This window comes from Hipposideros armiger, unplaced genomic scaffold (genome assembly GCF_001890085.2).
Source record: "Hipposideros armiger isolate ML-2016 unplaced genomic scaffold, ASM189008v1 scaffold_342, whole genome shotgun sequence".
NCBI classification, from domain to species: Eukaryota; Metazoa; Chordata; class Mammalia; order Chiroptera; family Hipposideridae; genus Hipposideros; species Hipposideros armiger.
In genome coordinates this window covers 420,442-443,292 of record NW_017731692.1, presented here as the reverse complement: position 1 = coordinate 443,292, position 22,851 = coordinate 420,442, and the positions used below count along the sequence as shown (strand labels likewise).

The window sequence follows — 22,851 nt, the reverse complement described above, 5'->3', positions numbered from 1 at the left end:
GCTTCTGACACTGACTCTAGGCCATCAACTCCTGGCCCCTGCCAAGCAGTGGGAACGCTTCAAGTTCTCTGTGCACTATTTCCTCAGCCTTACTAACAATAATAACAACAACCCACGCTTTTGGAGTCCTTACCATGTGCCAGGCACTGTACTAAGTCTTTAGGTATATTATCTCTTTTCACAACTACCCTGGGGGTAGTTTCTATTATTATCGCCATACTTTACAAATGCAGAAAGTGAGGCACAGAGAGGATAAATAAGGAAGTTGCCCCAAATCTGACCAATGAAAAAGCTTCAGAGCTGGGACCCAACCCCACAGTCTGGTCCCAGAGGCTGGACACTTACCACGAGGCTATTCAAACTTGCTCACTGCATTCTATATGTTTTTCTGAGTTTTCTCATGAGGTATGAGGATGAAGTCCCTCTCCCCTTCTTTGGTATCCTAGCGAAACACCAGTTTGGTATCCTAACAACAAATATTAAATGGCCACCATGGTAATCCTTGTTGCTCAGTGACCCCACCTCAGTCATGCCTTTTTAACTTAACATTGACACTTTTGGAGTTCTAAATCTAAGTGCTCTTTTCTAGTGATGGTCAAAACTTCATTTCCCTTAGAAAGCAGGATAAGAGTGGAACATGGGATTTGAAAACACAGACAGGTTTCAATTGCTCTTCTACTACTTTTAGATAAGTGACCTTGAGATAATTCTGGCTCCGAGTCTTAGACCGGTGTTTTGCTTTGCTGCGTTATGTAGATACTGTGTTGCTGTTAGTTTTATACATTGAAGGTTTGTGGCAACCTTGCATTGAGGTCTATCGACTCCATTTTTTCCAATAACATTTGCTCACTTCATGTCTGTGTGTCATGTTCTAGTAATTCTTGCAATATTTCAAACTTTTTCATGATTATTATGTCTGTTATGGTGATCTGTGATCAGCGATCTTTGATGTACTATTGTAATTGTTCCAGGGTGCCATGAAACATGCCCATATGAGACAGTGAACTTAATAAATGTTGTGTGTGTTGTGACTGCACCAATGACCTGCTGGTCCCCATCTCTGTCCTCCTCCTCAGGTCCCCTTACTCCCTGAGACACAACAATGTTGAAATTAGGCCAATTAATACCCCTACAATGCCTCTAAATGTTCAAGTAAAAGGAAGAGTCACAAGTCTCTCATTTTAAATCAAACACTAGAAATGATGAAGCTTAGTGAGGAAGATATATCGAAAGCCAAGAGAGGCCAAAAGCTAGGCCTCTTGTACCAAACAGTTGGCCAAGTTGTGAATGCAAAGGGAAAGTTCTTGTAGGAGATTAGAAGTGCTACTCCAGTGAACACATGAACAATAAGAAAGCAAAACAGTCCTATTGCTTATGTGGACAAAATTTTAGTGGTCTTTAGAGAAGATCAGACCAGCCCCAACATCCCCTTAAGCCAAAGATTAATCCAGAGCAAGGCCCTAACTTTCTTCAGTTCTTTGAAGGCTAAGAGGTGAGGAAGCTGCAGAAGGAAAGTTTGAAAGTAGCAGAAGTTGGTTCTGGAGGTTTAAGAAAGAAGCCATTACGCAACATAAAAGTGCAAGGTGATGTGGCAACTGCTGATGGAGAAGCTGCAGCAAGTTATCCAGAAGATCTAGCCAAGAAAATTACTGAAGGTGGTTACACTAAACAACAGATCTTCATCATAGATGAAACAGCTTTATATTGGAAGAAGATGCCATGTAGGACTTCCATGGCAGAGAGAAGTCAATGCCTGGTTTCAAAGCTTCAAAGGACAGGATGACTCTCTTGTTAGGAGCTAATGCAGCTAGTGACTTTTAAGTTGAAGCCAATACTCATTTACCATTCTGAAAATCCTAGGGCCCTTAGGAATTATGCTAAACCTACTCTGCCTGTACTCTATAAATGGAACAACAAAGCCTGGATGACAGCACAGCTATTTACAACACGGTGTACTGAATATTTAAAGCCCACTTTTGAGACCTTCTGCTTGGAAAAAAACGTCTCCTTCAAAATATTGCTGATCATTGACAATGCACCTGGTCACCCAAGAGCTCTGATGGAGATGGACACTGAAATTAGTGTTGTTTTCATGCCTGCTAACACAACATCCATTCTGCAGCCCATGAATCAAGGAGTAATTTTGACTTTCACATCCTAATATTTAAGAAGCACATTTTGTAAGGCTATACCTGCCACAGACAGTGATTGCTCTGATGGATTTGGGCAAAGTAAATTGAAAACCTTCTGGAAAGGATCCATCATTCTAGGTGCCATTAAGAACATTCACGATTCATGGGAAGACGTCAAAATATCGACATTATCAGGGGTTTGAAAACAGTGAATTCCGACCCTCAAGGGTGACTCTGAAGGTTCAAGATTTCAGTAGAGGAAGTTACTTCAGATGTGGTGGATATAGGAAGAGAACTAGAATTAGAAGTGGAGCCTGAAGTTGTGACTGAAATGCTGCAATGATAGAACTTTAATGGAAGAAGAGTTCATTCTTATGGATGAGCAACGAAAGTGGTTTCTTGAGATGGAATTTATTCCTGGTAAAGATGCTGTGAAGATTGTTGAAATGACAAAAAAGTATTACGAATATTACATAAACTTAGTTGATAAAGCAGTGGTAGGGCTTAAGAGGATTGAATCTAATTTTGAAAGAAGTTCTACTGTGGGTAAAATGCTATCAAGCAGCATCACATATTACAGAGAAATCCTTTGTGAAAGAGTCAATCGATGCAGCAAAATTTATTGTTATCTTATTTTTAAGAAATTGCCACAACTGCTCAACTTTCAGCAGCCACCACCCTGATCAGTCAGCAGCCATTGACATCGAGGTGAGACCCTCCACCAGCAAAAAGATCATAACTTGATGAAGACTCAGATGATGGTTAGTATGTTTTAGCAGTCAAGTATTTTTTAATTAAGGTATACACATTGTTTTCTTTACACAATGCTATTGCATGCTTAATAGACTACAGTATAGTGTAAAAATAACTTCTATATTAACTGGGAAATCAAAAAATTCATGTGAATTTTTTCACTTGCTTTATTCACTTTATTGAGGTTGTCTGGAACCAAAACCACAATATCTCTGAGGTATGCCTGTAACTACTTAACTTTATTGCTTGGGTGGTTATATATCCTCAAGGAAGAAAAAGTTTAGGTTTGCTAGCTTGTTTCATTCTAAAGCGTGTCTCTTGGGTGTGGAAAATCAACAAACAGCCACTGAGTATCTACCAACTGCACAGCCCCGTGCTAAGGCCAAGGGACTTACATTCTAAGGAACAATGAGATACATGTGCATGGTAAGATAACCAACCATTCCAAGAAGTAAAAGAACAGGAGACTAACAGGAAGAAGGTGCTTCCCACTGGGTCCTGTGTGAGGTTAGATGAGAGAACATTTTAGGGAAGAGCATTTTGGGAAAGGCAGAGAAGATGGAAAAAAATCCAGGAAGAGCTCAGAGAGAGACCATAAAGAGGTATGGGATATAAAAAAGGAGCATCACCAAATACATTCACTCAACATTGAGACAGTTAGCAAGGCAGCAGAGTTAATAGCAGGAGTAAAGATTAAATAATTCAGTGATGGTGGACATGTTACTGTTGCATTGTGCTTTACCATTTACCAAAGGCTTTCTATGCGTAACCCTACTTAATCCTTACAATGGCCATCTGAAGCCAGCATTAGCTTCACTTTGCAGTTGGTGAAACACACCCAAAGACTCAGATTCACATTATTTCCATATTTGATCTTCAAAATAATTCTGAGATGGGGAACCTTTATGACTCTGAAATAAAATAAAGTCATAAATAACGTAATACCCATAATTGTGACAACTAAAACTGCCCCACAAACATCTAAAGTGCCACCTAGGGGACAGAATGCCTCAGGCTAAGACCCATCCAAAGTCAAAGGCAGGGCCAGGTCTCAAATTCAGGCCACTGGATTTTTGGAGCAAAGCTCTGCCTCCTTGAAAAGATAGGATGTGGCCAGAACAGAGGACCAGATCATCAGACCTAGGAAAGGGAAGGCTGGATATCAGTGCGGTCAGGTCTGCAGTTTCTTTCCCCTCTAACATTGGCCACCAGTATTGAGAAGATGGTGACATTTACATCACATGCACTCACATCCTCATCCTTTAATCTCTAAAATTCAACTTGCTGAAATGGAAATTAAACTTTTGTCTTCTACTCGGTTATGGTAAATATTCTACATCTTAGTTCTAAGAACAACCAAAACCCACAGGGACTTGAGAAGAATCACTTACACTCTTCAAGGCCAAGTCAAATGAAGCAACAGTACAAAACAAGACATTAGGAAAGAAGACTTTTATTTTAAAAGTCTGTGCATGGCTCTGGATTAGACTTACGTTCCTCTTGGTCAAACCACCCGACAGGACTGATGGCTTTGATCAACCCTACCAACAAAATCCAAAAAGACAGCCAGGGCTCACATTCCAGAGCCATCTTTGGGGGATTCTGGATGGACAAATTTTATGCTCAGATTGTTGAGAAGAAAAGCCACACGTTATTTTCATTCTTGTGATTTAATTCATGTGCTTTAATGTCATGTTAGCATACTTGTGAGCCTATGTCATGATCAATCCAACAGTGAGCATGTTGTATTTCTCTCAGCGGGTTGTGTAACATTCTATTATACATCAAATAATAAAACACAGCTACTATGTAGACACTGCTTTTCTATGGCTCACATCCTTAACTTCTATCTGCCCAGAATTTATTCATTCAACAAATAATTCCGAAGCACCTTTGTAACTCAAGGCACTGTGAGAGGTTTCAATCTGTCCCTGGTCCTGCCAGGATTCCACAATCTGGTGAAGAAAAGGAGACAGTACTCTCGAGGCACAAGGCAATGGCAGCTAAGAGTTAAAGGAGAGCCCAGCCAATGTTCAGCCATGTGGTAACCAAAGCCAGCAATGCTGAGGAGAAACAACATCTACAGAAAAGCCTGATATTAATTTAATAGGTAAAACCTTTTCAAAAGATGACTAGGTAAATCTCTCTCAATTAGCCTTAACCACACCTACTAGTAAGCCTAAAACTGACTTGTGAGGCAGAGGGAAGAAGGCCTACTGTTTTATCAAAAGTCAGTTGAGTGGCAGGGACCAAACGCCAACTGAGGAAGAGACTCGTGTGCAGAAAGGGGGTGACTTAGCTGGGCCGTCTGGACATGTAGTGAGGGCTGTGGGTGCACACTGCCCGGCCCACAGTCAGAGAAAGGAAGACTCCAGGCCAGGGTAAGGTAGACCCAAAATATCTGTAAAGTTTGTTCAAATCCTCTGATGCAAAGCTCAATTTCATTAATTCTGTCCTCATTTATTAAAGAAAAAAATGCTACATTTTTAGAAAATGAATAAATACTGCCAAAATTTGTTGTATGTCTTACAACATTGGGAAACAAAATATTTTAATTTTCTTTTCCCCTCACATTTTCAATGGCAAATTCCCTAATTTCTTCTCCAAAAAAGAGGACAGTATTCTATTCTATAAAGGGTTTAAAGAAAGGGACCACTTTCATGATATGACACCCCCATCTTGTGGAATGCTGAGATATGGCTGTTAAAGTTTGGGTTTTTTTTAACAGATTTATTGAGATATTTTCATACTGTAAAGTTTACCCATTTAAGCTATACAATTCATTGGGATTTAGTATATTTTAGTACATTGCAGGCATCAGCATAATCTAATTTTAGACCATTTTCATCATCCCAAAAATGAAATCTTACACACGTTAGTAGTCACTCTCCATTCTCCCCTGCCACCTGCCCCCTATCCTAGGTAACTATTAATCAACATTCTGTCTCTATAAATTTGCCTATTCTGGACATATTATATAAATGATGTCACACAATATATGGTCTTTCGTGACTGGATTCTTTCATTCAGCATAATGTTTCTTGAGGTTCTTCCATGTTATAGAATTTATCAATACTTCATTTTTTATTGCCAAATAATATTCCATTATCTGAATAAACTATATTTTGTTTATCCATTTATCAGTTGAAAGACATTTGGGTTGTTTCCACTTTTTTAGCTATTATGAATAATATTGCTATGAACATTTGTGCACAAGTCTTGTGTGGACATATTTCTCTTACATATGTACCAAGGAGTGGAATTTCTGGGTCATATGGTAACTTTATATTTAGCATTTTGAGGGACTGCCAAACTGTATTACATAGTGGCTTCACCGTTTTGCGTCCCCACCAGCAGTGTATGAGAGTTCTAGTATTTCCACATTCTGCCAACACCTGTGATAGTCTTTTTTATTATAGTCATCCTAGTTGATGTGAAGTGGTACATCATGTCATTAGATTTACATTTCCATGATGACTAATAATGTTGAGCATTTTTTCATGTGTTTATTGGCCATTTGTATATCTTCTTTGGGGCAATGTCCATTCAAGTCCTTTGCCCATTTTTAATCAGGTTATTTGTTTTGTTGTTGTTGTTGTTATTGTTGAGTTCTAAGAGTTCTTATATATTATGAATTCAAGACACTTGTATGATTTACAAATATTTCCTCGCATTGTATGAGTTGTTTTTTCACTGTTCTGAAGGTGTCCTGTGAAGCAGTTTTTAATTTTGACGATGCTAAAGGATTTTTAAGTTCTTCTTGGTACATATCCTACAAGAGAGCTGAAATTAAGATGAGTGCACGTTTGTACTCCCATGTTCATGCAGTATTATTAAAAACAGCTAAAAGGTGGAGGCAACCAAAGTGTCCATAGTCTGATGAATGGATAAACAAAATGAGGCATGTACAAACACGGGAACAGTATTCAGCCTTCAAATGGAAGGAGATTGACACACGCCACAACATGGATGAACCCTGAGGACATTATCCTAAGTGAAACAAGGCAGTCACAAAAAGACAAATACTGTATGAGTCCTCTTCTATGAGGTGCCCAGAATAGTTAAATTCATAGCAGAAAGAAGCACAGTGACTCTCAGTGGCTGAGGGCGGGGAATGAGGAGTTAGTGTTTAATGGAGACAAAGTTTCAGTTTTGGAAGACAAAGAGTTCTGGAGATAGTGGTGATAGCTGCACAACAGTGTCAATAAAATACTGCTTTAAATACTGACTTTAAAATAGCAAAATAATAAATAAAAAGATGAGGACAGCAGTTAGTTATCACCCTGTCCTTGGGTTTCAGTTTCATCATCTTGCTCTTTCCTGCCAACTCCTGTGCCCAAAGGTAAGGTGGGCCAACAGCACAAAAAGTAAGAGGTTCAAACAGTCCAAGAACAAGCAACCTTCTGAGTTACATGAGGCAGCGAATGTGAAAAGAAATTCCTTCTGTGGAGTCCCACGTTTGAAGAGGGTCTATGTTATGTGAGGCACAGCGCTGAGAGCCTGAAACAACAGCCTGCTCTGTCCGACAGGAATTTTCAGATGAGGAATGTGTTTTCAATCCCACCAATGGGATGCAACCTCATTTGATTTGCATACTTTTGAATGAGAATTTCATAAAGGTTGGACTGAGCAACACTGCACTCAGAGTCTGGCTATACCTAAGGAAGCTCTAGTTTCTTCCCTCCTGTGACACAACAGCCTATCTTCCAACTCTGTGAAAAGCCAAGACCTCTCATTCATCCATTAAATATAAAAAGAGGGTGAGTATGCAATTTGGGATCCAGAGAGTCACTTTTCTGAATGAATTCATGCATATGGCTGTTTACGACGATCTCATCTCTTCTTGCCTGCATGTGAAAGACCACTGCAGTTGGGAAGCATGTCAATCTGTTCACACTGTGCAAGCGTTCACAGCAGAGCTGGCCGGCTGAGAGCTAAGAGGAAATGCCACGTATGACAAAGACTAAATTATCTACCAAATCAACTCTGAAAATTACAGGCACATTTTACTACGGCACAAGACTGTACCAGAAGAAGAAAAAGTTCCAGAAGAGGGGTTAATTAGAAAATCTATGCCAAAGAGAGCTTTTAAAAAGTAACATCTTTTGGATAGCCACCAGAGTTCACTTAATAACTCAACAAATATTTACTAAGCATCTCTATGCCAGGCACCATGCTAGGTTCTAGGAATAAAATAAAGAATAAGACTCAACCTTTCCTCGCCTTCCCCAGGACCTCAGTCTACCATGGGAGATAATAAGCAACGTGCTCAATAAATGTTGGGACAGAAGATATACAGTGCTATGAAGGCAGCAGGATTATGGAATGCCATGGAGAACAAGGAAGGCTTCCTGGAGGAGTGGAGACTTAGGGTGCATAGAAGTACCTAGGCAAAGAAGGCACAGAGAGGGTGGGTGTTCCTGGGAGAGAAAACAGCTATGCAAGGGGATGGCTTACATATACAGGTAAGATACTGGGCTCTGGAGTCAGAAAGATCCAGCACAGAGTCCCACTCCATCACTTGTTAGATAAGTGACCCTGTGAATAAATTAATCTTTCCCAGTCTTAATTTTCTTATCTGTACAATGGGGATAGCAACTATACCTCCTCATAGGGTATTCAATCAGCACATAAAAGGAGCTCAATAAATACAGCTATTATCATCAAGACAATTTTTTCAACAGAAAGGAGGAGTATAGTAAGAAACGAGTTGAGAAATCATTTGATCCTTGCAATTTGCTTTTTCTTTGGTCTTGCCTTTCAGCCTAACCATGAAATATTCATGTCCAATAAATGGTAATGTCTGAGATGCTTAAATTGTTGATGTAGCCTTTTATATAAACACATATGTTATCAGTTAGTATTAGGTTCAGCTGTGAGAAACAGAAACCCAAAATAATGATTGAAACAAAACAAAAATGCATTTCTCTTATATGCGCAAGTCCAGACACTGGCAGCACAGTGCCATGTATATTAACTCTGGTCCATAAAGTCCTCCCAGAGCCAAAAACTTTCTGGCTCACCATTCCTACATCCTTTGAGTGTGGCCCTTGTTCTCGTGATCCAATGTGGCGGCTAGAGCTCTAGTCACCATAACTGTTCCAGGCAGACGGATAGGAGAAGAAATAAGTAAGATAGTGAGGGTAAAGTGCGCACACCAGTTTTCTCCAAAGGATCCTGGAAGTTACCAAACTCTTCTACTCACTTCTACTAGCCAGAACTAGTCACCTGGCCTCCTCTAGGTACAAGGGAGGCTGGAAAATGTCGTCTTTATCCTGGATGGCTGTCTACACAACCAGCACTTGCGGGTTCTGAAAAAAGGAGAATCAATGTTGTGCATAACTGGCAGTCTCTGCCAAAACATTCAATATGCTAGAAACTCAAAATATAATAAGTGGGTATTTTAAAAGGAGGGCATCACTGACATCACTAAGTGCTAGTTATGAGAAATTTGCAGAACTCTAGCTGCAAAGCTGCAAAGATTGACAAGAATAACAGGAGAACTGGTACACACAGGCGAGCCACAAAGGAGGCGAAAAGCTGTTGATAAACTGTGTGGAGTAACCAGTTTATCAACAGCTCCTTTCATCTCCTTTGGGGACAAGGATATAAAAGAAAGTTAGCTGATGCTTTTAGAAAGTAATACAACGGTAAAGCTGGGCATATTCTTTAATCCAGTAAACCCATTTCTTGCATTTTCTTCAATGGTGAAACAAACTATGTGCACAAACACGTTTGTTGAAGAATATTCAATAGGAAGAGAAAATAGATACTAAGTGTACAGAACTGAATTACTAAACAAAACACTGTAGCATATTAGACGGCCATAAAATGAAGACCATGTAAAAACAAAAATTGTATCCTACGAAGTGAACACAAATTTTTTATTACTAATTATAATTAGATATACATTAAATGTATATAAATGAGGACATAAACCTAACTTTCTAAAATTGACTGACTGGCTAAGGGCTCCAATCCTCAGCCCAGTGTGAAGCTAGATGGGCTTTATATAAAGTCACAGGGATTTTTAAAATATAAATAATTCTCTGTTCTGTGGTCTTGGGCAAAAATTTTTTTTAATCCACAGATAGCACAAACTTCATTAAAATGACATATCATGTATGACTTTAACCACAGCTATAATCTACAAAGCTGACTATTCTGAATTTACCTCCTTTCCTTTCCCTGGATTCCTTAATTGCACTAATAATGAGTAGATCACTGATAATGTAGAGACTATGAAGCAAAGGAGTAACTATACCAGTTAAAAAAATAACAGGGGAAAGAAGTAAGGAACTGAATGATCAAAATTAAATCATCAGCTCCAGAATAATGATGATGATAATAATGGCAACCTTTTAGAAAAGTTTTGCCTCCTTTGAGAAGTTTGTATGCTCTCTCCTTTCCCAAAGTGTGAGTTATGTACCTTATCATGTTTCCCTTTTTGCCACTGCTGCCAGGAAGCTCCACGTAAAATCAATCAAAAGGCCTATTTTAACACTTATGGATAGTGCTTTAGTATTCTATTATTTTCCTTGGCTTTGATTTTCAATTTCTAGGTCCACTCTGCCAGCTTCTTTATTCTACATCTGTTGAAAGTCACTTCAAATTTTTTATAGGAAGGAGCAGAGTGAGTCAAACAAATTCCCTGGAATCTTTTATATCCCACCCAAAATAGCATATAGTCTAGCTCCTCCTAAGTGAGCTCATCAGAATTATCTACTGCCCAAAACTCTACGACCAGTACTTCTTTTACTGGGTTAGTTTGGAATTCAAAGGCCACAGTAAAAATTGCATTCATTGTAGAACAGACACTTTCTGACTGCCAAGCCAGCTGACATCTTCATGATCTCCTCAAAGAGACATTTTGCCTTAAAACACGAACACTAAGCATCATCCTGATATAAAAAGCCTGTGGTTAGAAAGTGATTGCTATCATTTATCTATTCATGTTTTCTCATCAGAAGTACATAATGCTGGAGCATTTCTATTGTAATGCTCTATCACAGGTATCACAAACCATCTAATGTGTGCCCTTTAAAACACTGAACTAGCTGCCTTTGTAAAGACTATTGTTTTCTATCCTGCATAAATTATTTCACATGCTAGAGTAAAAGGGAAAAAAATTAGGAGATTCAGTAGCTCTTTCTGGTTTTAAAGGAAAAATTATTAATGATTCTCTTCCCTCCACAATGTTGTTATTCCTCTTCTATATATGCCATCGTTTCATGTTTTGAAAATCATATAAGATATAATCCCAAAGCCAGCAAAGCATCAGAAGTGCTCATGAAAATTAATTCTTCTTTTAGCACACAGGGAGGGTTTCTGATACATCATTTGGTGGCACATTTATTAATTCTTTCAGTAAATATTCATGAAGCACCTTACTATGTGCCAGGTGGCATACGCCCTATCTGCCCTTTTCAGAGTTGATTTTTGCTTGCATACCACAGCATGGTTGTACCAGTTCTTCAAGTTTTATTTTATTATTGTTTTTTAATTTAATTTAACCTTTTAGTAAATTCAGGATTTTTTTTTAAATTGGGGAATTGGGGGAGGGGAACAGTGTTGGGGAATTGGAGGAGGGGAACAGCCAAGTTGTTGTCCTTCAATCTTAGTTGTGGGAGGGCACAGCAAGCTCAGCTCCAAGTCTAGTTGCACCGCTTAGCTCAAGGTGCTGTGTCTAATTAGTTGTGGGTGGATGTAGCCACCATCCCACGCAGGAATTAAACCAGTAGCCTCACTGTTAAGAGCGCACACTCTATCCCCTGAGCCACCCGGGTGGCAGCTCAGCTCAAGGTGCTGAGTTCAGTCTTAGTTGTGAGCAGGCGTAGCCCGCCATTGAACAGGCAACCTTGTTGTTAGGAGCATGTGCTCTCACCAGCTGAGCCATCCTGCCATCTGTTGGCAGCATAGCAGCAGCTCAGTTCGGGCGCAGCTCACTGGCCCATGTGGAAATCAAACGGGCGACCCTGTTGCTCAGAGCTCGCACTCTTGAGCAAGCTCTTACCCAACTGAGCCACTTGGCCGGCCCTCTTCAAGTTGTTAAGTAAGTTTTCTTGTACCTCAAGTCTCTTCAATGTCAACTGGTCTCTCGTCTGGCATCCAGGCCTCGTCCACGAACTTATGATTGGCACAGCAGGGACTCTAGGACACCACTCCAGGACCAGGTCCACATCAGTTATGGGGTACTTCTTGTTTTGTCAGTGGATACATAATTTTAACAGCATCCCTGGTTTTGCTCCTCATTTCAGTTTTGGCCCACAGATCCCACACCACAGCCTCACCTACCCACCTTGCCCATTTCTTCCCATCTTCTCGTGCCAGCTCTTCCCTTCTCCTGGACACAGCCAGCTCTGCAGAAGACCAAAGACTCTCCCTCTTCACTGCTCAGGAGGATCAGGGGCTCAGCAGCTCCATTTTACTCTTAATAAGGCCAGCTAAGCTTTCACCCCTTCCCCCAAGGTGATATTCAATGTGTCCACTTTGTTGGTGGCATTAAGCAAGTGAAGAGTTTGTTGGTAGCCTCAGAAAGGCTTTCTCTTATCATTTTGAGAAATCTGGAATCATTACAGGGACTCTGCTTCAAGCAAAAATGCGCCATGAAGAAAAAGCAACTGTGGGTGACTAGACAATCCACACCAGGGTTTGAAAATGATTAAAACCAGCACGTAGAACTTTGCTTGGACAGAATCCCAAACTAGGGCGCTGGAGGGTGAGAGTGACAGATGCAAAATCTGAGGAATGGTGCCAGCAATGATTATGCAAAGCACTGGTCTTTCATGCTTTGATGGTAATGCACTCATTTCTCCAACTTCCAGAACACTAAATACAAGTGTGGTTTAATGACAGCAACTGGATTGAAAGGTAATTGGGAGTTGAAAAGAAAGACTCTGCCTCATTATAATAAGCCTCTACCAGAACTGCTTGTTGTGTAAAAAAGCATTTATTCCTGTTTAATGGAATAGCCATTCCAAATTAAAGGGTGTAACCATTAACATTTTAAGTCATGAATGATGATAACCCTATAGAAATAAAGACATTTGCATTTATTTTTAAAAAATTATTTTGATCAGGGATTCAGGATGACCAAATACAATTTCAGGTAAATAAAACATGAGAGCAATAAATTCAAACCATGAACCTGTTCTGTTCACCTGATAGCCTTCTATTCCTTCCATTTTTTTTGGTACTCCTCTTTACCTTTCCATCCCTTCCCCCAAATCAGGCACCCCACATGCCTTGTACGGCTACTTATAAGAGGCAGGATGTATGAGGAAGGGAAGAGACAAAATCCTTAACAGTTCTTCTCTTTTGCCAGCCCTACAGTATGCCCAGCCTGAGGAGACACCCTGGAGGTGATGGTGATGGCAGCAATGATGACAGCAACCACTGTGATGCATCCACCCTGTTCCAGACATGTTCAAAATACATCCTCCCTAATTCTCACAAGAACGCAATAAGGACTAAACACTTTTAAAATCATGTTTGGATTGCAAGTAACTGGGGAAAAAATGGCTAAGGTAGCTTGTATAAATTGGAGTCTATTTTCCTTGCATAACAAGAAATCTGGATATAGACAGCCCCATAGATGCCTCGGGGGCTCAGTGATGGTAGGAAATGGGGCTGGCATCTCTGATTCTCCTTGTCTTCCCCTCACTCATGAAATGGCTGCTGCAATTCCAGGCATCGCATCCTAGCCGGCTGCATTCAAAGCAGGAAGCGAGAAGTAGCCCAGGCAGAGGTTCTCTTTCTCTACCTCCCTCCTACCCTGGAGGAAAATCTCCTCCCAGCCGACTCCCCGCTACATCTCACGGACCAGACGGAACTCTTGTGCCTGCCCCCAAGGCCCGGGGAAAGGTCCATCTTTCCTGAGTTTCCTAAGTTCCGCTGGTTTGGTGAATAAGGAAGGACAGAGTAACGGCTTTGGGGCAAACAACAAACAGTCAGACATAACGACATCATCTCTAAGCTACAGAAGAGGAGACTGGGCCTCAGTGAGGCAATGTAACCTGCCCACGATCACAGCTAGTAGGCAGGGATTCAAAGCTGAGGTCAGGCTGTCTCTGAGGCCACTGCTGGCCACTCCCTGACCTTTCCTGTCCCTCCTGCTGGGATCCTATTCCCTCCTGCTACAATCCCACCCCACCCTCTTTTAATGTCGTTGTATATACTTATTCTTAAGATAACCATGCTAAGTCTATGAATTCAACTGAGGAAACACTCCAATTTCACCCAGGATTGTTCAGGTCAGCCCCTTCCCACCCATTTCTAAGAACAAAGTCCAAATCGGTCAGGTCAGGAGCACCCGAGGCACAGACGTTTCTGCTCAGCAGAAAACTGCACTCCCTTCTTCCCCGGTAGCAGGGGCTGGAAATGGACTCTCTCCTGGGTGACCAGGGAGCAGCCATTCTGTTAAAGGAGCCACAGGGACTCTCGGCAACTCAGGTGAGGGCAAGCGGAGCCAGACAAAGACATCATCCTCAAAAACAGGAAGGGGCGAAAGCCTTTTGTAGAACTGAAAATGTCAGGCACTTGCCTCAGTCCCAGGTGAGGCTTGCGGGCGGTGGCAGCAGACAATGCAGGTGAGATCCCGGTGCAGACAATTACAGCCGTATGTCTCCTACTCCTTCTGTGCTCCTTTGTCCTTAACCCGACAATGGAGATGACAACAGAATCTATCTCACAGCACTTTCTGGAGAAGTAAAAGACATAGTATACGTACATTAAGGGATTAACAAAATGTTTGTTCAGTGAACATCAGTGCAACAGCAGGAGGGTAGCCCTAACCCCAGCAGGACAAAAACAAGACCAAATGCTTGTTCTGTTAACAACCAGGGTTTTAAAATACAGTAAAACCTTGGATTGCAAGTAACGTGGTTTGCGAGTATTCTGCAAGACGAGCAAACATTTCTAATACATTTTAACGTGGTAAACGAGCAATGGTCTTGCAATATGAGTAGTTTGTTTCCGGAATGAATTATGCTCACAAACCAAGATATTACTGTACTATCAACCCTCCTGACCATCCTCTCAGCTCAAAGCCTGAAGATCTGGCTACCTTCTCCCTAAATGCACTCAACAACGAACAATTCACCCTAAAATAAAAGACAAGTATAAAATTTGACATCACGCAACATCTTCTTCTTTTTTTTTATTCTGTAGAAGCTTTTTCTTGTGTATTTGTTTTTCTGTGAAATAGTTCAAGAAACAAAAAGAATGTACATAACATGTATGCACATTTAAAATAAAAGAACAATAATGAAACACTCATGTACCCATCCCAGAGTTTCCGAAATAGAGTAAAATCGGTATCTTTGAAGCCCTCTCTGTCCTGTGATTCTTGGCTATTCTCTACAACAGGCAAACACCCACAGCAGGCAAACACCAATCTTAATTTTGAGGTCATTATGCCTTTGCTTTTCTTTATAGTTTTATCACATATGTATGTATCCCTAAACAATGTCATTGAATTTTGCTTTGTTAAACTTCATGTAAATGAAATTAAATAGTAGGTATTTTGCAACTTGCTTTTTCATTCAATATTTATTTTTTGAGTTTTGTCCATGTTTATACACATAATTACACTTAATCCACTGTCATTGCTACATAATAGTCATCTGTTGTAGGAATATACCATAATGCACCTAGCCATTCTCCCGGTCTGAATATTGGTACTTGCTTCTAGTCTAAGTCTCCTAACCTCAAGACAGCCTTACACAGATCCTAAACATGGTAACCATGTAACTATTGTCCAAACTGAGACATGTGTGAGAGAGAAAAGGAATGCTATTAATAATTACACCAGATCACAGGCACAAACCAAACCGCACGATCACCCTATAAATACTGATTATTATGTCAGGATTTCTTAATTGCGCCCCTAACGTGAAGACATGCATTTAAATCTGATCCTGCTTAACTGATGGTCAGTTCACATTTCAAATGCTGTTAGCTTCTGCACGGGGAGGATAACCCTGAAACAAAGCCCAAACAATCAATCACTCCTACCCTGGCAAGAAGAAGGGCAAATTCTTCAAGAGGTTAAGATGGAGAAAACGCACAGCTTCCCAGCCTCTCAGTCTCAGGCATTCACAGTATATCATCACTCAGGAAAGTTTCAGCTGCAGTGACGATGATAGCAAAGATAAAATTTTAGAGGCTTTACAATCCAAGTCCTTTTTCTGAGCCAGGACCATCTACTGCTTCATTTAATCTTTATGACAACCTGTGTGGCAGGAGTGGCATGTGAAGCTCAGAGAGGAAGAGTAACTTGTCCAAGGTCACCACTCATGTAAGTGGCAGAGCCTCACACACTAAGTGGGTGACCATATAATTTATAATTTATTATACAAATCAGGACACTTTAACAGCTGCACCAGGAAAGTAGTATAAACTGGGACTGCCCCAAGCACACCGGGACATGTGATCACTCTAGTTCTAACTTTCCCACATATTCTTGTAATCTTCCAAGTTTAAAAATAAGTGGTTTACAGGACCAGCCAGATTTTAGACCCAAATCTCTGGTGTTCACTCTGCTTTTGGGTGGAGGTGCACCTCCCCCGCATGATATATAGTCCCTCCCTCTTCCTCTTCAGGACACCTGAGGCCCGAGGGACATTCCAGTGGCGTTCCTCCATCTGGTACAGCAGGTTGGAGCAGATCACCATTTGCTCCTTGAACTTCATAATTAAATTAGAGCAATATTCCTCCTCCCAAAGCGCCTCCGGTCTGGAGCTGCCGGCAGCAGAGTTAATGTCCCTTTCATCGGAGCAATCATCGCTCCAGGAGGCCCTGACCACATTCTCTGACAGGACGACATGCACCTTCCCTGCAGGTCTCCCTGAGACCCTCAGCCTTGCTTCTTTCTTCACACACACACAAACAGGTTTTTAAAAGAAATGTTGTGGACATGGCAAAATAGAGAACTGCATAAGTCTCCCCTGGGTCTGAAATGCTTGTGTGTTCACAAAAGTGTTCACAATCACCACTCATCATAGCCCCGAACCAGAAACAACACAAATGTCCACTAGCAGTAAAATGATAAATTACAGTGTGATCGCACAGTAAGAATGCTCTCCAGTCATCAAAATGCACACAATAAATTAATCTTACAAATCAAATGTCGAGGGACAGAAAAAAAAAGAACATATACACTATGATTACATTTATATAAGGTTCACAAATGGGCAAAAGCAGTCTAAAATGTAAGAAATGAGGACGGTGGGCACCTTGTTTTGCAGAAGAGGTGACGGATGCTGATTAGGAGGGGCCGTGAGATTTGCTTCTGGGATGTTGCTAATACTCCATTTTTTGGTCTAGATGGTGTTACAGATGTAAAAACTGAGATAGTCCACCCAACAATACCACTGAAGAGGTGTGTGCACTTCTCTGTATGTGACACCTGAAGAAAATAGGTATACTTCTTAAAAATCTAGAACTAAAGCCTCTTTTGGTCAAGTACTCTATTGCTTGTATCAAAATTATCTTCACTATGGAACTGTGTGACCTTGCGCAAATCACTTAACCTCTCTGTGTCTATTTATCTGTAATAGTACCTGAGGTGTAGAGTTGAGAAGCACTAGATATAAATATATGAAGCATGCTTAGCAAGTGTTAGACACATACGTAATTAAGTAAGCACTCAAAAATGTTAATTGTTTGATGTAGTGGTATTCCATCTATGCTTTCTCTCCTCATATTTAGGACTTATATCTCCATGTATCATATCCTCTGGACCAGGCGAGGGCATACTGGAATGGACAAGTTCATCTACCCTGTTGGGGGTCCAGAAAGAAGAACGGGTAAATTCCTTCTGGAGGACAATCTGGCCATATATAACAAGAGCCCAGAAAATGTCTGTACCCAGTATTCCATTCTAGGAATCCATCCTAAGGAGACGAGGCATGAAAGAAAGACTTATGTGCTGCAATGCTGTTATGTGCAATTGGATGTTATCTATAAAAGTGAAAAACTGAAAGCTATCATATCAGGAAATAGTTAAATAAAATAACGGCAATGAGAACTTTTAATGACATGAAAAAGTTACATATAAAAGAGTCCTATTTGTACCCACTAAAAAATAGTAACAAATACACACAGAAAAGATTAGAAGAAATTAAGCCAAGATTTAAGCTAATTATCTCTAGATGATAGTATTACAGGAATTTACATGTTTCTTCCTTATATTTTTCTGTATTTTTCAATATTCTTCTGTGAGTATACATTACCTTTTATAATCAGAAATATAAATGTTAAATAAAGAACTGAACCATCTTCTCCTAGGCCTTTGTCTCTGATGTCAAAGTGACAGCCAGCTGCAACCAATCATATTGTAGGAAGGACACTACAGGAGGAAAGGTGTCTGAAGGAAGGTGACTGGCAGGTTGGAAAAGGGTTTCAACAACATGAGGAATGGCTGAAGGAATGGGGCTGTGCAGCTTGAGGGCTATCTAATAGGACAACTGTCTCGGAACGTGTGGTGTGGCAGGCAGATTACACTTGCTCTACTGGCCCCCGAGGTCAGAACCAAGGCCAATAGGTTCAAACCACAGGAGAGAAGGGGAGGATGAAGACTATAGCCCAGGGGACAAGCCTGCTGTGTGATCACACTATAAACCTCTGGTTTCCATCCTACCCAACAGGAAAGAGCTCCCCTGGAGGTATCCTGCAGATTATTCTGTGAGCTCATGCTCTACTGGCCTCTGAGGGCAGCCTGCTGTGTGGACAACCCCATGAGTTAGGATCTCTGAAATTCATCACCAAACACCAGCCTGGGCGTAAGCACCTAGCTCTCCTTTTAATCCCCCTCGCTTGCCCTGTTGCAAGTTCAAATTTCATGCACATTGGGCCATTTCTCTCAATTCTTTCCACTTGACCATCTTAGTCCAAGCCTTCATCACCTCTCTCTTCCCTGGCCCATTACAGGGCCTTCCTAACTGGTTTCTCTCTTCTGCTGTAGCCGCCCCCGCACCCAGTCCATTGGCTGCATAGAAGCTCAAGTAATGGTTTTCTTAAGCTAACGTAAAAATTCATTGACATGGCTACAAGATTCAAAGTGGAGAGTCCAGCCTTTTCGGGGCCCTTCCCTGAACCGCAACCAGGCTGTGGGCCTTTTAGGTTCCTTATTTGTGCTGAGTTCCTTCCATGTCAGGGTATTTGCATGGGCTGAAACACACCACCTCCCCATGTCCTGGCCCTTCTGCAACTCAAATCTCAGATGTCACGCTCTTGTTTTATTTCTATTGTATAATTGCATCTCAATGCCCTCGAGATCCTTTATGTGACTTACATGATTTTCGTGAGCCACGAATGACCAGCCAGCATCCACTGCCTCCCATCTCTCAACGCAGAACGCCTGAGTCCCTCAGCTGCATCTGTATGCCCCTCTGTCCCTCGGTTTTTATGCACATTGCTTCCTCTGCCTGGAAAACATCTTCTGGAAAATTCCTACCAGCTTCAGGGCTCACCTTGAATGTTACTTCCTTAGGAAGGCATCTCTTACCTCCGAGTTTTGGCTCAGGCAGCTCCCCCATGTGTGCCTACAGCACTGTAATTATTCCATCATCGCATTTATTATATTAAATTGTACAATTGTGTTTCCTGCTATTTGGTAAATGATATGGGGGCAGGGACTGCATGCGCATATATGGCTCAGAACTGTTGAGTAAATGACTTCATTTAAAAAATATGACTTTTCCCCCCATGAATAATTAAGGTAAAAAAATGGGAAAATAACCGACCCCAACAGGGAACAGTCTAATAAGTGATATTTTTTTCCTAGAATAATGAAGCAAATCTAGACTTCACTCAATTCCCCCATCCTAAGCGAAGGTTCGTGTGTCGTCACTTCTATTTTCACGAGCTAGCACAGTAATTATTCTTCACCAGCCTTTGAAAGCCCTGGGGCCGTCTTCAGTATGCCCACAAAAGGATCGATAGGTACTAAATAGATTACAAAGATGTATAACATTGAATTCATAAAATGGCAGGATATAAAAGAAAAGTAAACCAGGAAAACACCGGAGGACATAAGACTAATAAGCAAAAAATAAATCTTTCACAGTCAGCTTCCCCAAAGGCATAAACAGCTCCCATAAATTTAATAAAATGGCTTCACGTGAAAGACTTTCAGGATCCCGAAGTCAGAGCCTTGGTGTGGACTCAGGGCAGAAGCACAGCAAACGGGCGCATGCCCTGTGTCCCTGTGCCTGGTGGCTTTACGGGGCCATCACAGCTAACTCTGGACTGTCCCCACCATACTCCTTCACTGTGAGAAGAAACTTCTAGCTCGTGTCGTGTTGGACAGCTTCATGACAAAGCCTTTCCTTTACGTCTATTTCAAGTCAGCCTGTTTCAATGCGCTGGTCCTGCCTTCCTCCTCTGGGCCAACATTCCGGTTTGTCCCCCTTTACATGTCACCCTACAAGGAGACGTCTAGGAACACTGTGGGATTCAGTCTAAGAAACCCTGGGTTTCCACGGGGTCTTGGGCAAGTTGCTTAAGTGCGCTGAGTCTTGTTCTTTAGCCACAAAGTGACGATTCCATCCTTCTATCTTGTTTCAAGGAAAGAGCATAAGTTTTGAGTCAGGTACAGATTCAAATCACTTAATCATGTTGCGCAGCTACTGAACCTCTCTGAGCTTCTTTTCTCATTTTGAAAATATCTTTTTTTTTTAAATTTGATTACCCTTTAGTAACTTTTAAATTTGCATTGTATGTATGGATACATTTTCTGTAATTAATAAAACACACACACAGATGTGCAAGGCTCAGCTCAGCTCTACAGATCACAAACCTTTGGGGGCAGGGACCAGGCTTTTGAAATTGTTCACTAGCATGATTCTGATGCTCGGTCAGGCTTAGGAACCACCCATGCAAACCACTCATATGGTCCCCAATGCCTCAATGCCTCATATTAAAGTGTACATGTGGGACTCTCACTTTATATCCCCAACCAAATAAGCATATGGGGGGAGGATATGTTCCGCTTTTTTGTTTTCCTACAGTTCCCAACTCAAAAAAGGTACCCAATACATATTTTTTGATGAGAATAGTATAGAAGTACAATTCCATTTTTCTGTGACATTTCATTCCAACATGGAAGGGTTTTTAAGAATACGTTTAACATTTAGCAGTTATGGGGCAATTAAAAATGACCACTTTCAATACATGAAACCCAAATGTCAGAAAGAACCAACAATAATTTTTTTTTAAAGGCCATAGGTACGGCTTGACCGCAAAGGGTAAGCGGTGAAGTCTGAGCCTAAACCCATAAGACTTAGGGATGAGTCAGACATCATTCACAGTCTCCATGAGTGAGTAAAAGTAGCATCTGGAGGAAAATGAAGTGTGTGGTAATGGATTCCAAAGAAGCCCCATTTTATTACGGAGAGCATACAAATCCCTTTACTAATATGGAGAAGCACTGCTCCCCTTCTCCCAGGTGGCAGATATGCCTAATCCACAGTACCCAGCTCTCTCTTCTACTGGTACTTCCCTCGTTAAAATGTTTGTAGAGAGAGCTGATGTGTTCGTGAAGGTTGTACAAGGTCATCAATGGACATCCGATTTCCAACCATGTCCTTCTTGAGGGTACAACGCTGCAATTCATTCCCCTTCCAGCCTCGAAGCCATCTGGGGCCCTTGGTTAGTCTTTGGGGTACTTTTCAAAACTCCCCAGGATCTAGACTTTATCATACACCCCAAACATAGCCCTTGTGTCGTTCCAACGATCAATCACTTTGGGAGGGGGGGCGGTAGGTGAGCCTTACACGTAAAACTATCCAGGACCTCATTATCTAGGGAATCCCAAAACTGAATTTCAAGACAATTCACTCATTTCCTGGGCCGTCCCTCAACTGTGAGGGGAATGAAGACCCAGACCCTGGAACCCACAGCTCCTTTCTCTGCACCTCACAGCAATTTTATGCTGTTGCTGTTTTTATTAGCCCTACTGTCCCCGGGAGAAAATCGGAGGTCAGAGAGTGAAGTGACCTGCTGGATGTCACATAGTAGAGGAAATGGCAGAACCTGGATTAGAGCCTGAACCTTCTAAATCCCGCCCTGGACTTGCCTCCTCTCCTGGGGCTGACTGAATGGGTCACTACCCCAGGGGCACGGCCACTGCCCAGCTAGAAACGCGCATCTCTGGCAGGCACTGCTGGGGCCTCCTCCCCACCAACCGAGGCAAAGGGGGACCCTGAAGGGAAGGGGGCAGCCACAAAATGAGGAGGGTGGGGGAGCCCTTATCTTGAAAATATTTTAGTTTACTGGGCATTCTAAGAATTGGGTGAGATAGCGAATGTGGCACACTTAGCATCGAGGCTGGTATGTGTAAGGCCAGTAGCTTCCTACAACACAGGGGATACTATCACCCCCTTTGCCATTTGTAGTGCTGTAAGTTATGGTAACAACAGCTAACAACTACTCAGCACTCACATGTCATGCACGGTTCAAGCACCTTTCATGTATTAAGTCACTTAATTCTCATACAATAGTAGATACTACTATTATCTCCATTCTACAAATGAGGAAACTGAGGCAAAGATGTCAACGACCTTGCCAAGGTCACACAGCTAGAGAGGCGAACCCTGGCAGTCTGACATCAGAGCCCCTGCTCTTTGTGGCCAGAATACGCCACACTGCTTGCTGTCTGGAGGTAGTGACATAGCGCCCCAAGCAACCTGAGAGCTTCCACAGGACATGGCCTGCACTGTATATATTTTGTTGTCCTCCATGGCAGCAAGCAGAGACTCTTACCCGCCATGAGCCCTCCCAGCACCTGTGATAACAAACTGGCAGCCAATTTGCAAGTGAATTAATTTCCAAAACACCTATGTTGTCAGACGGCCTTAGGACAGATCCTTTTGCTACTGAACCAACCTGTGCCTGAAATAAAACAGAGGGGGATTCTATCACAGGCAATGGACGGTCCCTCCACCAAAAGGCAGCTCTTGGTTTT

General features: G+C 41.6%; 1 protein-coding gene across 2 annotated transcripts in view; it reads right to left on the bottom strand.

Annotated features, from left to right (window-relative positions):
• The window catches only part of TMCC3 (transmembrane and coiled-coil domain family 3), a 264,083-nt gene that overhangs the window by 192,116 nt on the left and 49,116 nt on the right, over nucleotides 1-22,851 (bottom strand). For both annotated transcript variants that reach the window (XM_019661273.1, XM_019661272.1), the window contains exon 2: nucleotides 14,428-14,583. The gene's annotated coding sequence lies outside the window, so the exon portion shown is untranslated. The remainder of the gene's footprint in view (nucleotides 1-14,427; nucleotides 14,584-22,851) is intronic.